Source organism: Candoia aspera, chromosome 1, assembly GCF_035149785.1.
Source record: "Candoia aspera isolate rCanAsp1 chromosome 1, rCanAsp1.hap2, whole genome shotgun sequence".
Lineage (NCBI taxonomy): Eukaryota > Metazoa > Chordata > Lepidosauria > Squamata > Boidae > Candoia > Candoia aspera.
In genome coordinates this window covers 339,509,916-339,526,542 of record NC_086153.1, presented here as the reverse complement: position 1 = coordinate 339,526,542, position 16,627 = coordinate 339,509,916, and the positions used below count along the sequence as shown (strand labels likewise).

General features: G+C 45.0%; 1 protein-coding gene across 2 annotated transcripts in view; it reads left to right on the top strand.

Moving 5' to 3' along the window:
- KDM4B (lysine demethylase 4B) overlaps positions 1-16,627 on the top strand; it is a 170,716-nt gene that overhangs the window by 38,234 nt on the left and 115,855 nt on the right. The gene's annotated exons all lie outside the window — the stretch shown is intronic.

Here is a 16,627-nt window from a genome sequence, read left to right as displayed (position 1 = left end):
AGGGTAGCAGAGGCCCATGCAGACTCTTGGTCCAAGGCTTCCCAATAATTTGCAACCTTTCTTTGCTTTCTCCCATTTCCCCTGCCACAGCCCCTTTTGCCCACCCCCAGGTATAACGAATTTTGACCTGTGAACCTTTGTGGAAAGATAAAGCTGGGTAAGCCAGGCTGGAAGAGCCACTAATCCAGCCATAGTTTCTTTTTGGAGGTTCTGGAACACAGAGTCACGCTACATGCGACACAGGTATTTTGGAAATAGAGCGTCCCCCCCTTCCTTCGTTGCAGCGACGAAGTATAGGCACAGAAATGACGGGAACACGCTCCTGGCATTGAGGACACGCAGTGGAAAAACCGGGCAGCAGACATCCCGCACGCATCCCTCCTCCAGTGATCTGAGGCATGCAAGCGTTGCTCCAACTGTTGCTTGGAGTTGTTGCTTGTTCACGTGTGGGGACCCGTGGGAGTGTATGTGAGTGCTTTTAGAGCTCAGCTGTGAGAGACTCCGTGGAGGTTTTTGTCTTATTTGGAGTTGTTGCCAAGAGACTTCGTACATAGTGGATGTATCTCACACCTCATCGGGAGTCCGTGCTGGTGCAAATGCTTGCAGGAGTGTCTGGAGGCAGCTGGACAGAGGTGAGGCTTGGCTGGCCCCTGTAAGTCGTCATATTCAGCTGTGTCAAAGGGACACCATAATCCAGTAAAAAATGGGGCAGTTCCACAACCCTGCTCTAAATAACTAGAGAAGCCGAGTTCACTGCTATCGAATGTGTTGCTAAAGTCCCAAAGGTACCTCCCAAGGGAGGGTGTTTTAACCAAAATAAGCCTGGTGTGGTTGGTGTTAAAACAGTCCCTCCCTTGACTGACAGCTGTCTGGGTTTAGGTGTTCCCATGTTGTGACCCTGCCCATGATGGCATAGGTTTTGTTAAGGAAAGCTAATTCTGTCATTACTGGAGCCTTAACCAATGCTAATGAATGAGTGGGTCTGTCCTGTGAAGCAGTATATGAGATGGGGATTTGAAGTGAGTTTTGCGGTTTGCACGTAGCTTTATTAGTTGTGTTTAGTAAATGCTGCATGCATACATGCTGTGGTTGTGAAAAGAGCAAGCATGGAAGTTGTTTTGATTCTGCGTATTTACCATTATTCTTAATACATACTGTGTTGAGGTGCTTGGTGCATCTTGCCAGTATGGACATTAACAGGTTTTGAACTTTAAATAGGAAGTTTAAATCGCTTCATTAGGAAGCGATTGTCTGTCAGGACGCTATGGCATGATTTTTTCAGCAACGTGGTTTCCTAGTGGTGTGATTGAACTTCAGAAAGGAAGTGCCAGTGGGCTGTTGGGCTCCTCTAAGCTGGCTGTAACTGGGTAGAAGCTTCCCAGAGCCTCTGTGTGGCGTAACAGGTAAAGAAATTTTACTGTGCGCGATGTCTAAAGCCACATGAAATAGTTGATTGCTCTCTGACAGGAAGGGTCGCTACCGTTCCACAGCTTAACGGAAAGTTACGCTTCTCTTACTTTGTGCAGTTGGCTGTTTGCATTTTTAGTATTTCTGCCCTGGTATCTCCCCCATGGAGAGACCCACTAATGAGTGAGCAGGAAACAATTTACAATTGCAGAAGAGTGAAGCACTTGCCATAGGCACTGATTTTCCTAGATGGGGACTTGTTGTCATTCTGGAACTTTTTCAAATACAGTTTCTATTTTTTTTTTTTTCACTTTTACTCCTCCTTATGCTTCTACCCTCCCCCCCCCCCCGCCCAAGTTTTCAGTTAAGGAATTATGTGTGCACTCAGCCATTTCATTCTGGAAGCTGGAAAAATCCTTGAAATCTTTGTCCTTGTCTCCACTAGGTGATGCTAGTTGCATAGCTGGAAAATCTTTCGGTTGTACGGCTCTGTGATTAGTGTTCGGCTTTAGCAGGACAATAGAGCTGAAAAACTGGCAATGCCCTTTTATTGTGGAGTGTGTACTTTCCAAGCCTTAAATTTTGTCTGGTTTCGTATTCCACCCCGTTGCAACACCTCAGGCAGGACAGCAGCAGTCCAGTTCTGGTTCCAGCAAGATTCTTACTCTATCTCGATTATTGCCAGTGGATAAAGGGATTTTGCCAAACTGGAGGCCGAAAGTATGCTTAATGAGAATACTATGCGCAGATGCTTTTCTAAACAAACACTGTTTTGAGTTACGGCCTTGCTTGTTTTCTTGGTTGTAAATATCCGAGAAATAATCCACTCATTTTTTTTTTCTTTTTCTATAAATGACATTTTTTTGGGGGGGGGAGAAAATCACATAATACAGGTACAACCTGAAAGTCTCCAGAAAGCAGAGGAACTGTGGTTCAGTGACAGAACGCTTGTTTTGCATGCAGGAAGGATCAAGTAGTGGGGGATGAAAAGGAACGTTCTCTCTACCTGAATCCCTAGAGACATAATCTACTCCAGTCAGAGGAGATAATATTGTGATACCTGACAACGAATCGGATCTGCCATAAGCAAGACAGCAACAAAATGTTCACACTTAATGGCGTTTGTCCAACACAATCTCATTTGGCTTAAATCTGATCTAACCATTGTGATCTTCCTTCCCCCAGACTTGAAAATTGTAGTTCTGTGAAAGGTTCTGAAAAATGGTTGTGCAGTCTTAGGCTGTCCTGCAGAGCTCTGTAGCTGGAAGTGCTGGCCCAAGCTTTGATCCGGCCGACGTGATTCCAGCGTCGGGTTTCTAATAATAGTGAGATGCTCCTAGGAAGTTCACACACAGGGCCTACCGTGATGGGCCTGGCCTGTGGTTGGGAAGCTGACACTGATGTGTGTTAAGGCACATCATTTAACACGCAGAAGCTCTATATTCTTCTCACCAGCTCGTTCTATGCAGCGTTGACTTCCCCGGTCCACGCAATATGCGAATCACGTTACTTGTCGTTCTTACTATTGTTATCCGACTTAACCAATTTTTATAGAGAAATCTTGTTTCATTGAATAAAATATATCGCAATTCACTTTGATGACCACCTGCTCTATGTAGGGATGGACTGGGATTAAATTCTTCTGTCCCAAACTGTGAGGTAGCAGAACAGAAGGCCCTATCAGTCTGTGGAGTGTGATGCTTGGTTGGATGCATCTCTACTGGGCCCGTCGATAGAGGGCGGCCTGAGGGTGCCCTCTGAGCAGGCCACGGCCTGATCGGGGAAGCTGAGTTCTCGCTCGCTGATGGGGGTTCTGTAGTCAGGAGGCCGCTCCAGCAGATGCTGCTTGCGCGCTAAGGCCAAAAGCGGTCTGGACAAAGGTATCTTAGCAGAGCAGCTGGACCCGGCCCTGGCTCTGAAATTCTCTCCTCCAGATTTTCTGCAGGGGGCGGGGAGGGGGAGGGCGGAAAAACCGAAAAGCCCCGCACAGCGCAGCCTCCTGGCTTTGGCTGTAGAGCTGTCGGAGCCCATTCATTGATGAGAGTCTGCTGAGTTGACCTGTGTGTGCTGCTGCTGCTGACGAGAGAAGTGGGGCCTGATGAAGGGCGGCCGGGGAACTTTTCGAGGAGACGTGGGCATCCCAGCCTGTAAGAAATTAGAAGCAAATGGAGCCCGCCTAAAAGTGTGTGAAAAGCCAAGAGGGCGGACCTCGGCGATGAACAGATCTGTCAAGGTCACTTCGCGCAAGGCAGCTTGCCGTTCAATCCGCTCTGTCACCAAGGAGTGCTTTGTGCATTGCGAACGGGCCGTTATAGCTGTTGGAGCTCTGATTGCTGAAATACTTCGCAGTGAACTAAATCCATATTTTCATCTGTACTACTCTGCAAATGTATTTGGTAAGAGTGGGCCAGGATTGGGGAGGTTCAGGTTCATGTCCCAGCTTAACTGTGAAGCACACTGGGCGATTTTGGGCCAGTCACTGTCTCTCAGCTTAACCTCTCCCCGCGTTTTTGTAGAGGTAAAATGAGGGAGGTGGCCGGGCAACCTTGGGTGAGCTGCTAAATAAATGGAAAAATTGTATGGTGAGCAATCAAGCCATATCAAGTAATCTCTGGAGACATTGGCAGCACAGCCATCCGTGTTCCCATCCCCAAATAATCACATTTTGTTCCTGAATTCTCTGGGGGAAATGGCCAAGATTTCCCTCAATCTTTCTTCTTTCCCCCATCCTTAACAATGCTGTATAAGGTCTTGTATACCATCAGGGGGAGCTGTTGGATTGCTAGAAACAGTAAAGCAGCCGGTTACAGCTGGCTGCCTTGTTTGAGACAGGGCTGTTGGTGATGATTCTGTCACTTTCTGTTCCCTGGCTCTGCCCCTATGGAATATTCTCCCCTCCCCTCATCCTTTTTATAGACTCTTCAACCCTGATAATGATAATCTTGGAGAATGCCTCTGGGGGACACTGGAGTTAGGAACTGCGTGCTTGGAGGCCAGGCTTTGTAACAACGAAGGCAGGGCTGAGGTTGTGATTTTAGGTAAGGTATAATGGTTCTCTTCCACAAGCATGCCCTTCCAAAGGGTTGAGGTCGCTCCTTCCCAGTGGAGCCTCTTGCTTTTGCCAGCCTCTTCCCCATAGCAAGGTTCGTGTGGAAGAGCAGGAACACCTCTTCCAGCTGAGCTGCGGGAACAGGGTCTACACTCTCTGTAGGAAGAGTTTTAGGCAGGAGATGGGCGGCACCTCGGAGACAGGGAAGAATGTGTTTTGAAGACATCTGAGGTTGGCTGGCAGATTTTAAAATAAATCTGGAGGGGACAGGAGGCCAGTATTGAGGACCACACTGAAAACCTAGACCCAAAGGCAGTAAATTTTTGAACAAGGAAGGAAGTGATAAGAGGGAAGGGATGCTCTGGAATCCGCCAGAAGGTATAGCAAGGCAATACCAGAGGGCCGTGCACCGGTGCTCAGAGTATGGGAACAGACAAGGAGAACCTGACGTGCTAGTACCATCTGTGCGTGCAACTGTGGCATTGTTGGTATTCCTGAAACCTGATGGGATGGAACTCATGATTGGAATATAGTCCTGGAAGTATATTCAGTGGATATAAAAAGTCTGCACACCCCTGTTAAAATTCCAGTTTTTTGAGATGCAAAAAAATCAGACCAAGATAAATCACTTCAGAATTTTTTCCACCTTTAATATAACATACAAGCTGTACAATTCAATTGGAAAAAAAACCTGAAATCTTTTAGGGGGAAAAAATAAAAATAAAAAATCAGAACAACCAGTTTGGTCTAGTGGTTAAGGTGCTGGGCTAGAAAGCATGAGGCTCTGAGTTCTAGTCCCGCCTAAGGCATGAAAACCGGCTGGGTGCCCTTGGGCCAGTCCCTCTCTCTCAGCCCAGCCCACCTCACAGGGTTGTTGTGGGGAAAAGAGGAGGAGGAAGGCGTATTAGGTATGTTCGCTGCCTTGAGTTATTTATAACAAAATTATAACGGGATATAAAATGAAATAAACAAACAAACACAATATTTATCCACAACAGCTAGGTAGATTTCTCAATGCCCAGGTGGGCAGAGCTGTGATTTACCTGTATTTTTTCCATTAACTTCTTGTTCTTCTGGATCAGGGACTCTATCTGGCCCTGCAGGGTTGCAACGAGTTCTTCAGTAGAGGCACTTAAGTTTTTTTTGGATAGAAGAAGTTCAGCCGCTGTTACAAAAAAGAGAGAGAGAGAGAGAGAGCGAAAGCAAACCAAACCAAACGGTGAAGAGATCCAGAAAAATAGCTCCAAGCTGGTGGAGAAGCCCACTCCAGGCTAAAGGTACAAGGACTTGCAGTCTTTCCCTCAGATCCACCACTGAGCTGCTCAGTGGAGGTGGCCCCTAAGAAGCCAAGGGAAATAGAGGTATGGCTCGTTAAGACCAGACCTGAAGATGTGCAAAAAATATTAGACCTAAAGAGGGGAAAACACAGGAGGAGGAGGGAGTATTAGGTCTGTTTGCCACCTTGAGTTATTTATAAAAAAATAATAAAGGCGGGATAAAAATGAAACAAATAAAATGTGGTTGCATAAATGAACACACCCTCTCATAAGCAGGGATGTGGCTGTGTTCAGAATTAACCAATCACATTCAAACTGATGTTAAATAGTCGTCAGTACACCTGCCGTCCGTTAAAGTGACTCTGACGAAGCCCATATAAAGTTCACCTCCTCTAGCCGGATTTTCCTGACGTTTACTCAGTCGCCTCTTGCAGCAAAAGCCTGTAAGGTCTGCAGAGAGCTTACAAAGCCTCAAAGGGATCTCTTTGTCGGAAGGTCAGGAGAAGGGCACAAAAAACTTTCCAAGGCATTGGCCGTACCCTGGAACACAGTGAAGACAGGCATCAACAAGTGGAGAAAATATGGCACCACGGTGACATTACCGAGAACTGGACGTCCCTCCAAAATGGATGAAAAAACAAGAAGAAAACTGGTCCAAGAGGCTGCCGGGAGGCCTACAGCAGCATTAAAGGAGCTGCAGGAATGTCGGGCAAGTATTGGTTGTGTGCTGCAAGTGACAACAGCCTCCCATGTTCTTCATATGTCTGGGCTGTGGGGTAGGGTGGCAAGACGGAAGCCTTCTCTTACAACGAAGAACACCCAGGCCCAGCTACATTTTGCAAAACCCTACGTCCAGTCTGACAAAAGCATGTGGGAGGATGTGTTCTGGTCTGATGAGACCAAGGTTGAACTTTTTGGCCATAATTCCAGAAAGTACGTTTGGCGCAAAAACAACACTGGGGATCACCAAAAGTACACCATCCCCCCGGTGAAGCGCGGTGGCGGCAGCATGATGCTCTCAGTCTGCTTTTCTTCAGCTGGAACTGGGGCTTTAGTCAAGGTGGAGGGAATTAGGAACAGTTCCATGTATCAGTCAATGTTGGCACAAAACCTTCAGGCCTCTGCTGAAATGCTGAAGATGGGGAGAAATTTCACCTTTCAGCACAACAGTGACCCAAAGCAAGCCTCCAAATCAGCAAAAGAATGGCTTCACCAGAAGCAGTTCAAAGTTTTGGAATGGCCCAGCCAGAGCCCCGACCTGAATCCAATTGAAAATCTGGGGGGGTGACCTGAAGAGAGCTGTGCCCAGGAGATGCCCTCGCAGTTTGACAGATTTGGGGCGCTTCTGCACGGAAGAGTGGGCAAAGATGCCCAAGGCAAGACGGGCCGTGCCGAGAGACTCCTACCCCAAAAGACTGAATGCTGTTGTAAAATCAGAAGGTGCTTCAACAAAGTATTAGTTTAAGGGTGCGCACACTTGTGCAAATGGAAACTTACGGACTATGGGGTGAAGTGTTTGGGTTAAAACAAAAACCGTAAGCTTGGCATAGCAAAAGAAGCTTTTACTCAGGAACAGTCCCATGCACCGCAGCTGCTTGTCATGGCACCAGGCTCCTCAAAGGAGCCGCCCGGCATGGACACCTGGCCAAAGTAGAGATAGTTGGGGTTTATTTTTTTTGCTTGTTAGATCCCACCATTCATTCAGGCGCCCGAGGCTGTGGATGTAGTGCTCGCCTGTCCGCCTCCCTCCCCAACAAGCCAGTAGGACCTTTGCACCAAAGACTTCCAGCCACTGCCGTTGCTTCTGACTCTTCCTCCCTCCCTCCCTCCTTTCTGAGGCCTTTTCAGCCCAAGAAGTGGAAGGGTTTGAGCTGGGACTCTTGCTGATCAGATTACAAAGGGTCGGTTGTGTCGCTTTCGGGGAACTGAGTTATATCGCTCCTTTGACAATTCGATAAAAGGACAAACAGCTTCAGAAAGGAAACGTGAAGCCATTTCCTATTATAACATCAAAGTCTTCTGGGGAGAATTGAAGGTAAAGGATTGAAGATGAAATTAAATTATTTAGTGAAGCCAGAGAGTTATTGGGAAAGCCTTTCAGTCCGGATCAATTTTGAGGGTCATAGTTGGGGTCCAAGGCAGACCCCAGATATTTGATGCTTTCTAGCGTTACAGAGGCTCTCACTGATAACATGCCTGGTCCTCCTCTGGTTTCTTATAGGATTCCTTAGAGAAAGTCTAGCATTCTCAGGGGCATACAGTAGAATGTCAGAGAGGAAGTGACTCTGTTTTAAGGGCTAAGCTCCCTTTTGAACCAAGCTGTAGCACTGGCTGTAAAGCTGCTGTGCCTGCCCTCTAGTGTTTAATGGTGGCTCTGCAAGGAGGACATGTTTATTTTTCCATGCATTTAGTGCAACCTTATAACAGAGTGAAAGATGGGTTGGAAAGTGCTGTGGCCCTCACATCCTGGCGGGGAGCTTCCCATCTGTAAACCCGATGGCCACAATGGGTACTGAATGCCAGACTAGATGGCTCTTCCATCTCCATTCATTCATTCATTCATTCATTCATTCATTCATTCATTCATTCATTCATTCATATAGTCGCCCATCTCACGTATGTGACTCTGGGCAGCTGACACAATTAAAAACAATAAACAGTTGCAGACAAACAACTAAAAGGAAAACAATTAAAAACCAATTAAAACAGTTTAGAGCTTAATTTGTTGGAGAGTTCAGTGCATACAATTGCTAACAGTATACCCAGCTGACAAGTTCCATACCACCACTGGATCCACAGGCACAATGACAGAACCACGTTTGAAGAGACTTCTGAAAGGCTAGCAGGATCGGGGCCAGCCTACCCTCAGAGGGCGTAATGTTTCAAGGGTGGGTGCTGCAGCAGAAAATGCTGTCCTCCTGGGTCCTGTCAGGCGACATTCCTTGGTAGATGGGACCTGTAACTTGCCTCTTCTGCTGGACCTGATGGGATGGGTGGATGTAACTGGGGAGAGGCGGTCCCTCAGATGACCTGGCCCCATTAGCCCTGCCTGATCTAGGACGAATTTCTGTTTCCGTTGCGGTTTAAAATTGTGTAATTGCTCCATCCCAAAGGCACTCCCCCACTTGTTGCGATATTGCAAAACGTACAACTCTGAAAGGCCTAAATGTTTTTATAGGGCTGCCATCCTGTTAATGAAAATCTTAATATGTTCAAACAAGCAGCTTAACCTGACCAAATCAACCAGTTGTCTTGTAGCTCCCTCTTTTTCTTTGCTCAGGTGGAAAAGAGAGTGGATGTTTTCAGTCACTTCATTGTCTCTTCAATTATTGATTAATGATTTTTTACCTGCAAATCTACATTTTTAGCTCCAAATCCTTACAAAGTACACTAGAGTTGGTTTTAATATACAAAATACATAGTCAAACGTTAAAGCAGCCGCTGCCTAATTTTAAAAGTCCAAATAAGACAGAGTTGTTATGGCTGTGTTATGTGCACGGTGTAATTACATTTTTTGAACTGCAGAACTTTTTGACACGGATTTGTGTGCTGGCTGGAAGAGTAATTGTTGGCCGATGTCAAGTACAGCAGAAGCTTCCCTTCAGTGCTGTCCATTGTAGGGGATAAGCAGTTCACCTTTCAAAATTAACAAGAGTGGTATGTCCATCTGTTAACCCATAGGAAGGCCAATGAAGAAAGGAATTATTATTAGAATCCGTATAGGACGCTTTTGCAGAACAGCATGCCTGAGCATGCGTGTGTGTGTGTGTATGCATGCATGCACACAGAGAACTTACGTTGGAAAACTTAAAAATTTTCAACAGAAGAGAGAATAAAAGGAGAAGCAAGAGTAAGTTATTTGTGTCAATAAAATGCACAAAGTACTTTGATAGGCTTCATCCAAGGATATCTCCTCTCTTAGACTCTTCTGGTTTCACTGGGGTGAAGCAGGGTTAAATTCCCACACAGTCTTGAACCTTAGCGGGTGACCTTTACACGCGCACACGTACAGACACAGTGTTCTCTTTTTCAGTTTGAGGTACTGATCAGGAACGTTGCTCCAGGTGAAAAGATGGCTGCAGGTTGTCTGCCAAAACATTTGGTGGTCTGTAGGATTTGTGAAGGGGCAGAACTTAGAAATTGAAACTGACCTGTTGGGATATGTAAGTTAAATAAGGTGACCCAGAGAACATGTTAGATGAGGCAGCAATGAATTTGAAAAAAATTCCTGGTGGGTCAGAGAAAGTGGCACATAAGAGAGAGCACAGATGAGTTCGACCGAGTGCTTTAGACATGCCCGTTTTTTCCCCATGACTCTCCCCCCCTCCCCCTGAGAGTTGGAAGCAGGTTAGCCTGTGGAAGGGTGCTTGGCCAGGCCCTGCGCTTTTGGATTGCTCAGCTCTGCGGGGAGGCCCTGTCGGGCTTCTCTGTTACTTTGAGGAGGCGCATATGCTGTAGTGTGACTGGGATGGATCCAATATCAAGCTTAATCCTTTCCCAGGCAGGAACTTTTGGGACAGCATCATGCTCCTTCCATACAGCCTTTGTTTTGATACGGGAAATCTTTTCCAACAGTCTGTTAAGAAAAGGTGGTGGGGAGGGGGGGAAGGCCCTGCCATGCCAGATAGAATAGAAGCTGAAGAGATGTTTGATTTATGGCTCAGCTGCACCACTTTGGCAAAGCAAAGGTCCTATCAGTTGATGAAATTGTGGAGGGTTGGGTGGCACTGGTCTCCTCCTATGCCCTGGGGAGGGCTCTCTGTTCCAGCCTGGTCTGGTTGACTCAGACTGCCAGGGAGAAGGACGCACTCTTCATTAGAAGGCTGCTTCTGATGTGTGCTGCTCTGGAACTTATAAGGAGAAACGTTGTCTACACCAAGATGCCGGCTTTGTATCCCTAGTGATTTAACAATAGATGGGCAGAGTGTAGCACGGAGTTATTAGTGCAAGCTTTCAGGCTTCCTATACCGCAGTCATAAGTTAATCAGTGTGAGCCTCGCCAACTCACCTGCTAATATTCAGGCAGACCTCCTGAAGCCAATGGGACACCATTCATCGTGGGTGGGGTTGTAGCAGCAACTGCCTGTGTGAGTAAGCAAAGATTTGGAGCGGGGGTGGGGATGTGGTTGTATGTTGCTGACACTCAGATCTGGCCCATGAAAAGAGAGTTGGACCCTGAATTCCGTTTTTTTCCAAGCAGTAGGAACAGGAAGAGAAATAAAAAATAGTCATGCAGAAACATTTTTAATCTGTTGGTCCACTTGCAGTTTACTTACTTAATTACTTTACTTTTACTTTTACTTTTACTTTTACTTTTACTTTTACTTTTACTTTTACTTTTACTTTTACTTTTACTTTTACTTTTACTTTTACTTTACTTGCCACCTGACAGCTAAAGAACTTTGGGTGGCTTACAGTTAAAAACCAACATAAAAAAGATTACAATGGACTAGAAGAGCAAAACAACAAAATAAAAAGAGGACTCCACAATCGCCCTGTCCCCAAAGCATAGGAGAACCACCAAGTCTTCAGTAATTTCCTGAACACCGTCAGGGTTGTTCCAGTCTTCCATCATGAAAGTCAGTATCCATTGGCTCCAGCATTGACCAGACCCTGACCTCCATCGTTTCAACAAGGTCTTTGGCTAAAGGTCTGGGACCTTTGCGTGCCTTCTAAAAAGGGGAAGGAGATGATGTACAGTAGCTTTCTCCATCCTTCTGTTGAGTTGGATTTCAATTCCCAGTCCTTGAATGTAGGTTCTGAATTATTTACTAACAGCTCTAGGCTAGTCGTGGTACAGATCACTGAACAGCCCAGACCATTGTCTTGAGTCTTTTAAACACTGATCTTCAAATTTGGTAGCATTAACCACTAATGATTGCATGTCCAATTTTTCCAGCTCAATCTTGATTTCAGAAAAACCCTTGCAGCAGTGTCAGTCATTGAATTCTAGAGTTGGAAGGCTATTGAATCCCAACTCCCTGCTCAATCTAAATTAAAGCAGTCCTGGCATATGGTTGTCTAGCCTCTACTTGAACACTTTCAGTGAAAAGTAGCCCATCGTGCTTCTCAGTCATTGCCAGGCTACTACACTTTGGCTGTTACTGGAATCTCCAAGGACGGCTGTGCACGTTTTATGAAGAGGAACGGGGTGGGCATGGCTTCGAGGAATTGGAAAGGATCCCAGAGCAAGTGGTAGTTGCTTGGTGAGGTGCAAAGGCCAGGCTGTGTCCTTTGGATATGGGAAGGATCCCAGCATGGCTGTAAGCCTTTCTCCGACAAGGGACGGGCTTGGACAAACGGCTTCAGCTTGGGTTAATGTATCTGGCCAGATGGTTACAGTAAATTGCAGCTTTTGAGGGTTTTTATTTTTGGAGAGGGGAGGATGGAACACAAACCAGTGTTTAAAATGCTTTTACCCCCCCCCCCCCACTGGAAACATTTAGCTGACTGCTGTAGGCCACAGCAACAGTATTTACTGTGCTCTTTATGAAGCAAAAAGAATGGGACTCCTTTTTCAGAAGATTTGCAGGAATGTGCATCGATGACCTACGGCCTGATGTTGTACATGGCTGCGTGTCATTGAGACAAGCAAGTTTTCTTCTTTATTAGCAAGGAAAAACTGATTGCAACCCATCAGCTAGGACAACAGTTGTAAAAGGGAGTCAGACTGTTCTAAGCCCAAATAGCAGTTGATCTTAATGAAATGCTGGGTATCAGTTATCTCTGATCTATCAAAGGAAGATTGCAGGAAAAGATGGTTAAATGGGTTAAAACAACAGAGATCGGAAGAAACGTTTAGGCTGAAGTCTGCCTTAAATTATTGCTCTTTAGCAACGTTATAGCCCGAGTGGATAAACCTGGCTGGGCAGCATTGGTCCAGCAGTAGCAGTGTTCTTGTTGAACGATTGTGTGCAGAGTGGTGTAGTCCCTGAAAAAAGCCTGTTTCTGGTTATTTAGATTTCAGGAAAAAATCCATGGCGTTGAAGCGGCAGTATACATTTTAGAGCTGCCTCTCTCTGTTCTCTTTGCACAGTGGTGTTAAGAGAAAAGGCCACGCTCTGTCATGTTAGAGAAATTTATTTTGCAGAAGGCCTTTCCTTCCCATGTAGAATCTTTGCATAAATGAGCTTCAGAAAACATCCTGAGCTGAGGATGTAAAAAAACGGTTCCATTGTGGTGCAGAGAATTAGTTTCCTGTACGGCACGCAGAAGCCTTTACCCGTTCCGAGAGTAGCAGGACTTTTAGCTATTTTTGTGCCAACTGAAAGGGGCAGTTTGCATAAACCAGCTGGCACAGGACAGGAACAGCTGCTCCACATTGCTGTGACTTTAGGGTTTTCTCTTTCTGTTTCCACCTCATTATTACACATTTAAATTTTACAAATATTAATGGGAGCTGACAACTTGAACAGTCTGCTTACTCTTTCCAAGAATTTTATTAATTGATTAGCTGTTCCTAGAGTCCGGTTGCTGCTTTCTCTGCATCATAGAATCGTGAGTTGGAAACAGCTATGTCGACTATCAGTTTCGGCCACCTGCTCTGTGCAAGAATCCAAATTAAAGCCTCCTTCAGCTTGAACATACCCAGTGAAGGAGAGAGCAGTTCTCTGAGTAATTGGTTTCACTGCCCATTGGGTCTCACCGTTAGGAGGTTTGTTTTAAACGTTTGGTCCCGTGACTTAAATCCATTATCTGCGTCGTGCACTCTGGAGCAAGGCAGAGGACAGGTCTGAACCTCTTCCCGCATGCTTTCTTTTCAGGTGTTTGAAGAGGGCCGTCGTATCCCTCTTCAGTCTTCTCTTTTCAGGACGAAAGATTCCTAGACTTTTACAGGGGATTGGACTCAGCAGACATTTTAAAAGTGTATCTTTCTGGGGGACAAGAAAGGGGGTCTAAGTGAAATCGGGAGTGCTTCTGAAGATTAAGATCCTTATAGCCAGGGCCTTGTCCAGGAGATGGGATTAGTGAAAATACTTCTCTTACGATTGTATGGTTTTCTCTAACAGGCATTCAGCAGTTGATAACACGTTTTTTTTTTTCCATTTTCCCCCCACTGCAAATTTATTAAATTTCCTCTTCTGGGGTAAAAGATGTAGGATTCTCTAAAAATCTGTTTGCTCAGATAAGCGGATTAATTATTATTTTAGCCTTTGCAACAGTTAGTATATAGAAGGTACTTCTGTCCCAGATCATATTTCTTATAAGAAGGCATTTATGGTGTGGAATATAACAAGTTGGTGAGTAGTGGCAGCGATGGATAGGATTGTGCAACAATGGTGACAGTGAATAAAATGTTTGTGGGTGCATGGCACCTTCCTGTCCTCATTTTGCAAGCTTGCTGATAAATCTGAATTTGCTACAAAAGTCTCTGGGTATATGTTTGAGAAGTTGACATGGTTTGATTTTTTTCACCATTGGCTTTAAGTGACTCTCTTTACTCTTCTGTCTGTGAAACCTTTGATCTAAACACCGTCATTTGTAATGTGCAGGACACTCAGCTGAATGTGAGTTTCATCCTTTTGAATGGAGATATTATGGCAAATTGACTTGGATGGTACTTCAGTGGCTTGTAAAGGCTTGTTTTTGTTTGTTAAGAGATCTGCTTACTGCCAGCTGTTAACTTTCTTCCTACCTTTACACCATCCTTGATGTTTGAGTCAGACATGAAACCCTCACTCCCCAAAAATGTGCATTCTAAACTTTCTAACTTCTAAAAATTACAGCATTTTTGTGATACTAACATGCATAATCAAAAACATCTGGAACCACATAAGTGCCCCAGAAAATGTGCTGCCGAATACTAGTGATTTATCTTTATCACACGTATTCCATTCTTCTCTAGGGGTAGCGTATACTATTTGTTGCTATTTTTGCCCCCCCCCCAACAATGCCATGATTTTCTAAACTGCAGTTTGGTCCAAGGTTTATCAATTGGGTGGAATTTAAACTTCCGAACAAAGAGGCTTTGTTCCCGGCATTGTCACTCTGGGTCTGTGGTTGGCTCCAGGTACTTTTCAGGAAGAGCCGGGTGCAAATGTCAGCATGCGCACTAGCTCTGCCTGCTTTCGGAGCTTGTGTTTTCACTTCTAACGAGGGCACATTAGATGCTGCTCTTGACCTCTCGTGTCCCATTTAACTCGTGTCTGGACTCAAAGCAGATACACTGTCCTGTCCCCATGGTTATCTGTTAGATTTCAGGATTGGTAGAAAATGTTCGATTTACCCAGCGGGAAGATTTTTCTATGTAGTCTCTTGCAAGTTTCCTTTGGCCTGCTGATTGAGAGATGATGTTTATGAGTCACATTCGTGGGATGGGTGGCCGTCTAAATTTGATGAATAAATAAATAAAGTTATGTAAAGTTCAAGTGACGTATAGATTTAGAGGCGAGGGGTGTGCAGAAAAAGTGCAAGTAGGATTTAATCCAGTTGCTAAAGTGGATTAAAGGAAAAGTTTCTTCCTGTGAATGAGTCCATGTTTATTGGAGCATAAAGCAGTCTTGGGTAATACTTTTGCAGTCCCTAGGCCACAAACATAAATGCCACTGTTTATGTTTCATCCCCAGATACATTCCCATCTTGCAAAGATCGAAACAACTTTTCCGATCTTGTTATTGGAAAGAGGACATATTGGTGTTTGTTTGTTAAAGGGGTCAATATGTTTAGCCTGTGTAAACCTCTTCGAAGATAGATAGATAGATAGATAGATAGATAGATGGATCGATGGATCGATGGATCGATGGATCTCTGCTTAACTAATTTAAATGTGCCATTATTTATTCTCTTGGTCCCTGTTCCCCTTTTCAATAATTATAGTATGTTAAAAGCTATATAGGACCCCTTTTTCCCAGACCTTGTGCAGACACTGTGAAATTAATTTTTGGATTTCCAACATGAGTTGGATGGAAGTGACATTTGCAGTTGAACCCTTTGCTCTTGGTATTTGCATTTTGCTGGAAGAAGGGTGCAACGAGGTTGAGTAATCCTAGTTAACTATGGAGGTATTGGAGCTGGGGCAGTGTTGGTAATATGGCGAAGAAGGAACAAAGGAGATGTGTGCGTCCCTGTAGAATTGTCGGATGTTGAACTTCCCTAAGAAAAACTCAGATGGCAATGGGAGGCAAGCACGGTGAGGTGAGGAGCCCGGTGCAGCCAGTCCAAAGTCATACGAACAGCTATTTCAGTATTTCCTAAATTTTTGGTTGCTTGGGTACTTTCCCCTTTCTCCTTGGATTAAAACTGAAGGCAAACAGACCACACCCGGAAAGTACAGTGGTTTGATGGTCAAAATAGGCATGGATAGGGGAGTCCGTACTGGTTTCTTTTGTCATTGTACACATCATTTTGCTTGTTGATTTGGGATTTAAGGAGGATCAGCTTTCTTCAAGTACTTCTGCCGTGTCCTGAAATGTTGTCTTGAAGCTTCAGAATTTTGTCACTCAGGTGAATGGAAGGAAGGGAGGGAGGGAGGGAGGGAGGGAGGAAGGAAGGAAGGAAGGAAGAAGGGAGAAACCTGTGAATGTCCGTTGCGGAAGGATGAAAAGAATGGTTTCAGGAGGGAGCAATTAAGTTTCAAGAGGGAGTACTGGTAGAGGAAACAGAACTTTGTCTTCTGAGAATAACGTTTTAGGGTTTCAGTGCTTGAAAACAGGACCTTTTTTTTTGCCAGTTGGGAAACCTAAGGGGCTCTGACGTAGGCTAGATGGGAAGGTCCCTGCCGAGTAAAGCACTTGTGTCCCTGATACGCTCTATTTCTGAAACTTCTGCCTTGTCATTTTTTATGTGCTTTATGATTTCGTCTTCATATCCTGAGATGGTTGGCCTGTCTTCCTCTTCCTTGACACAGTCATTTAATTTTAAACTCGACGGGCATTTGGTTATGTATTTTCATTGT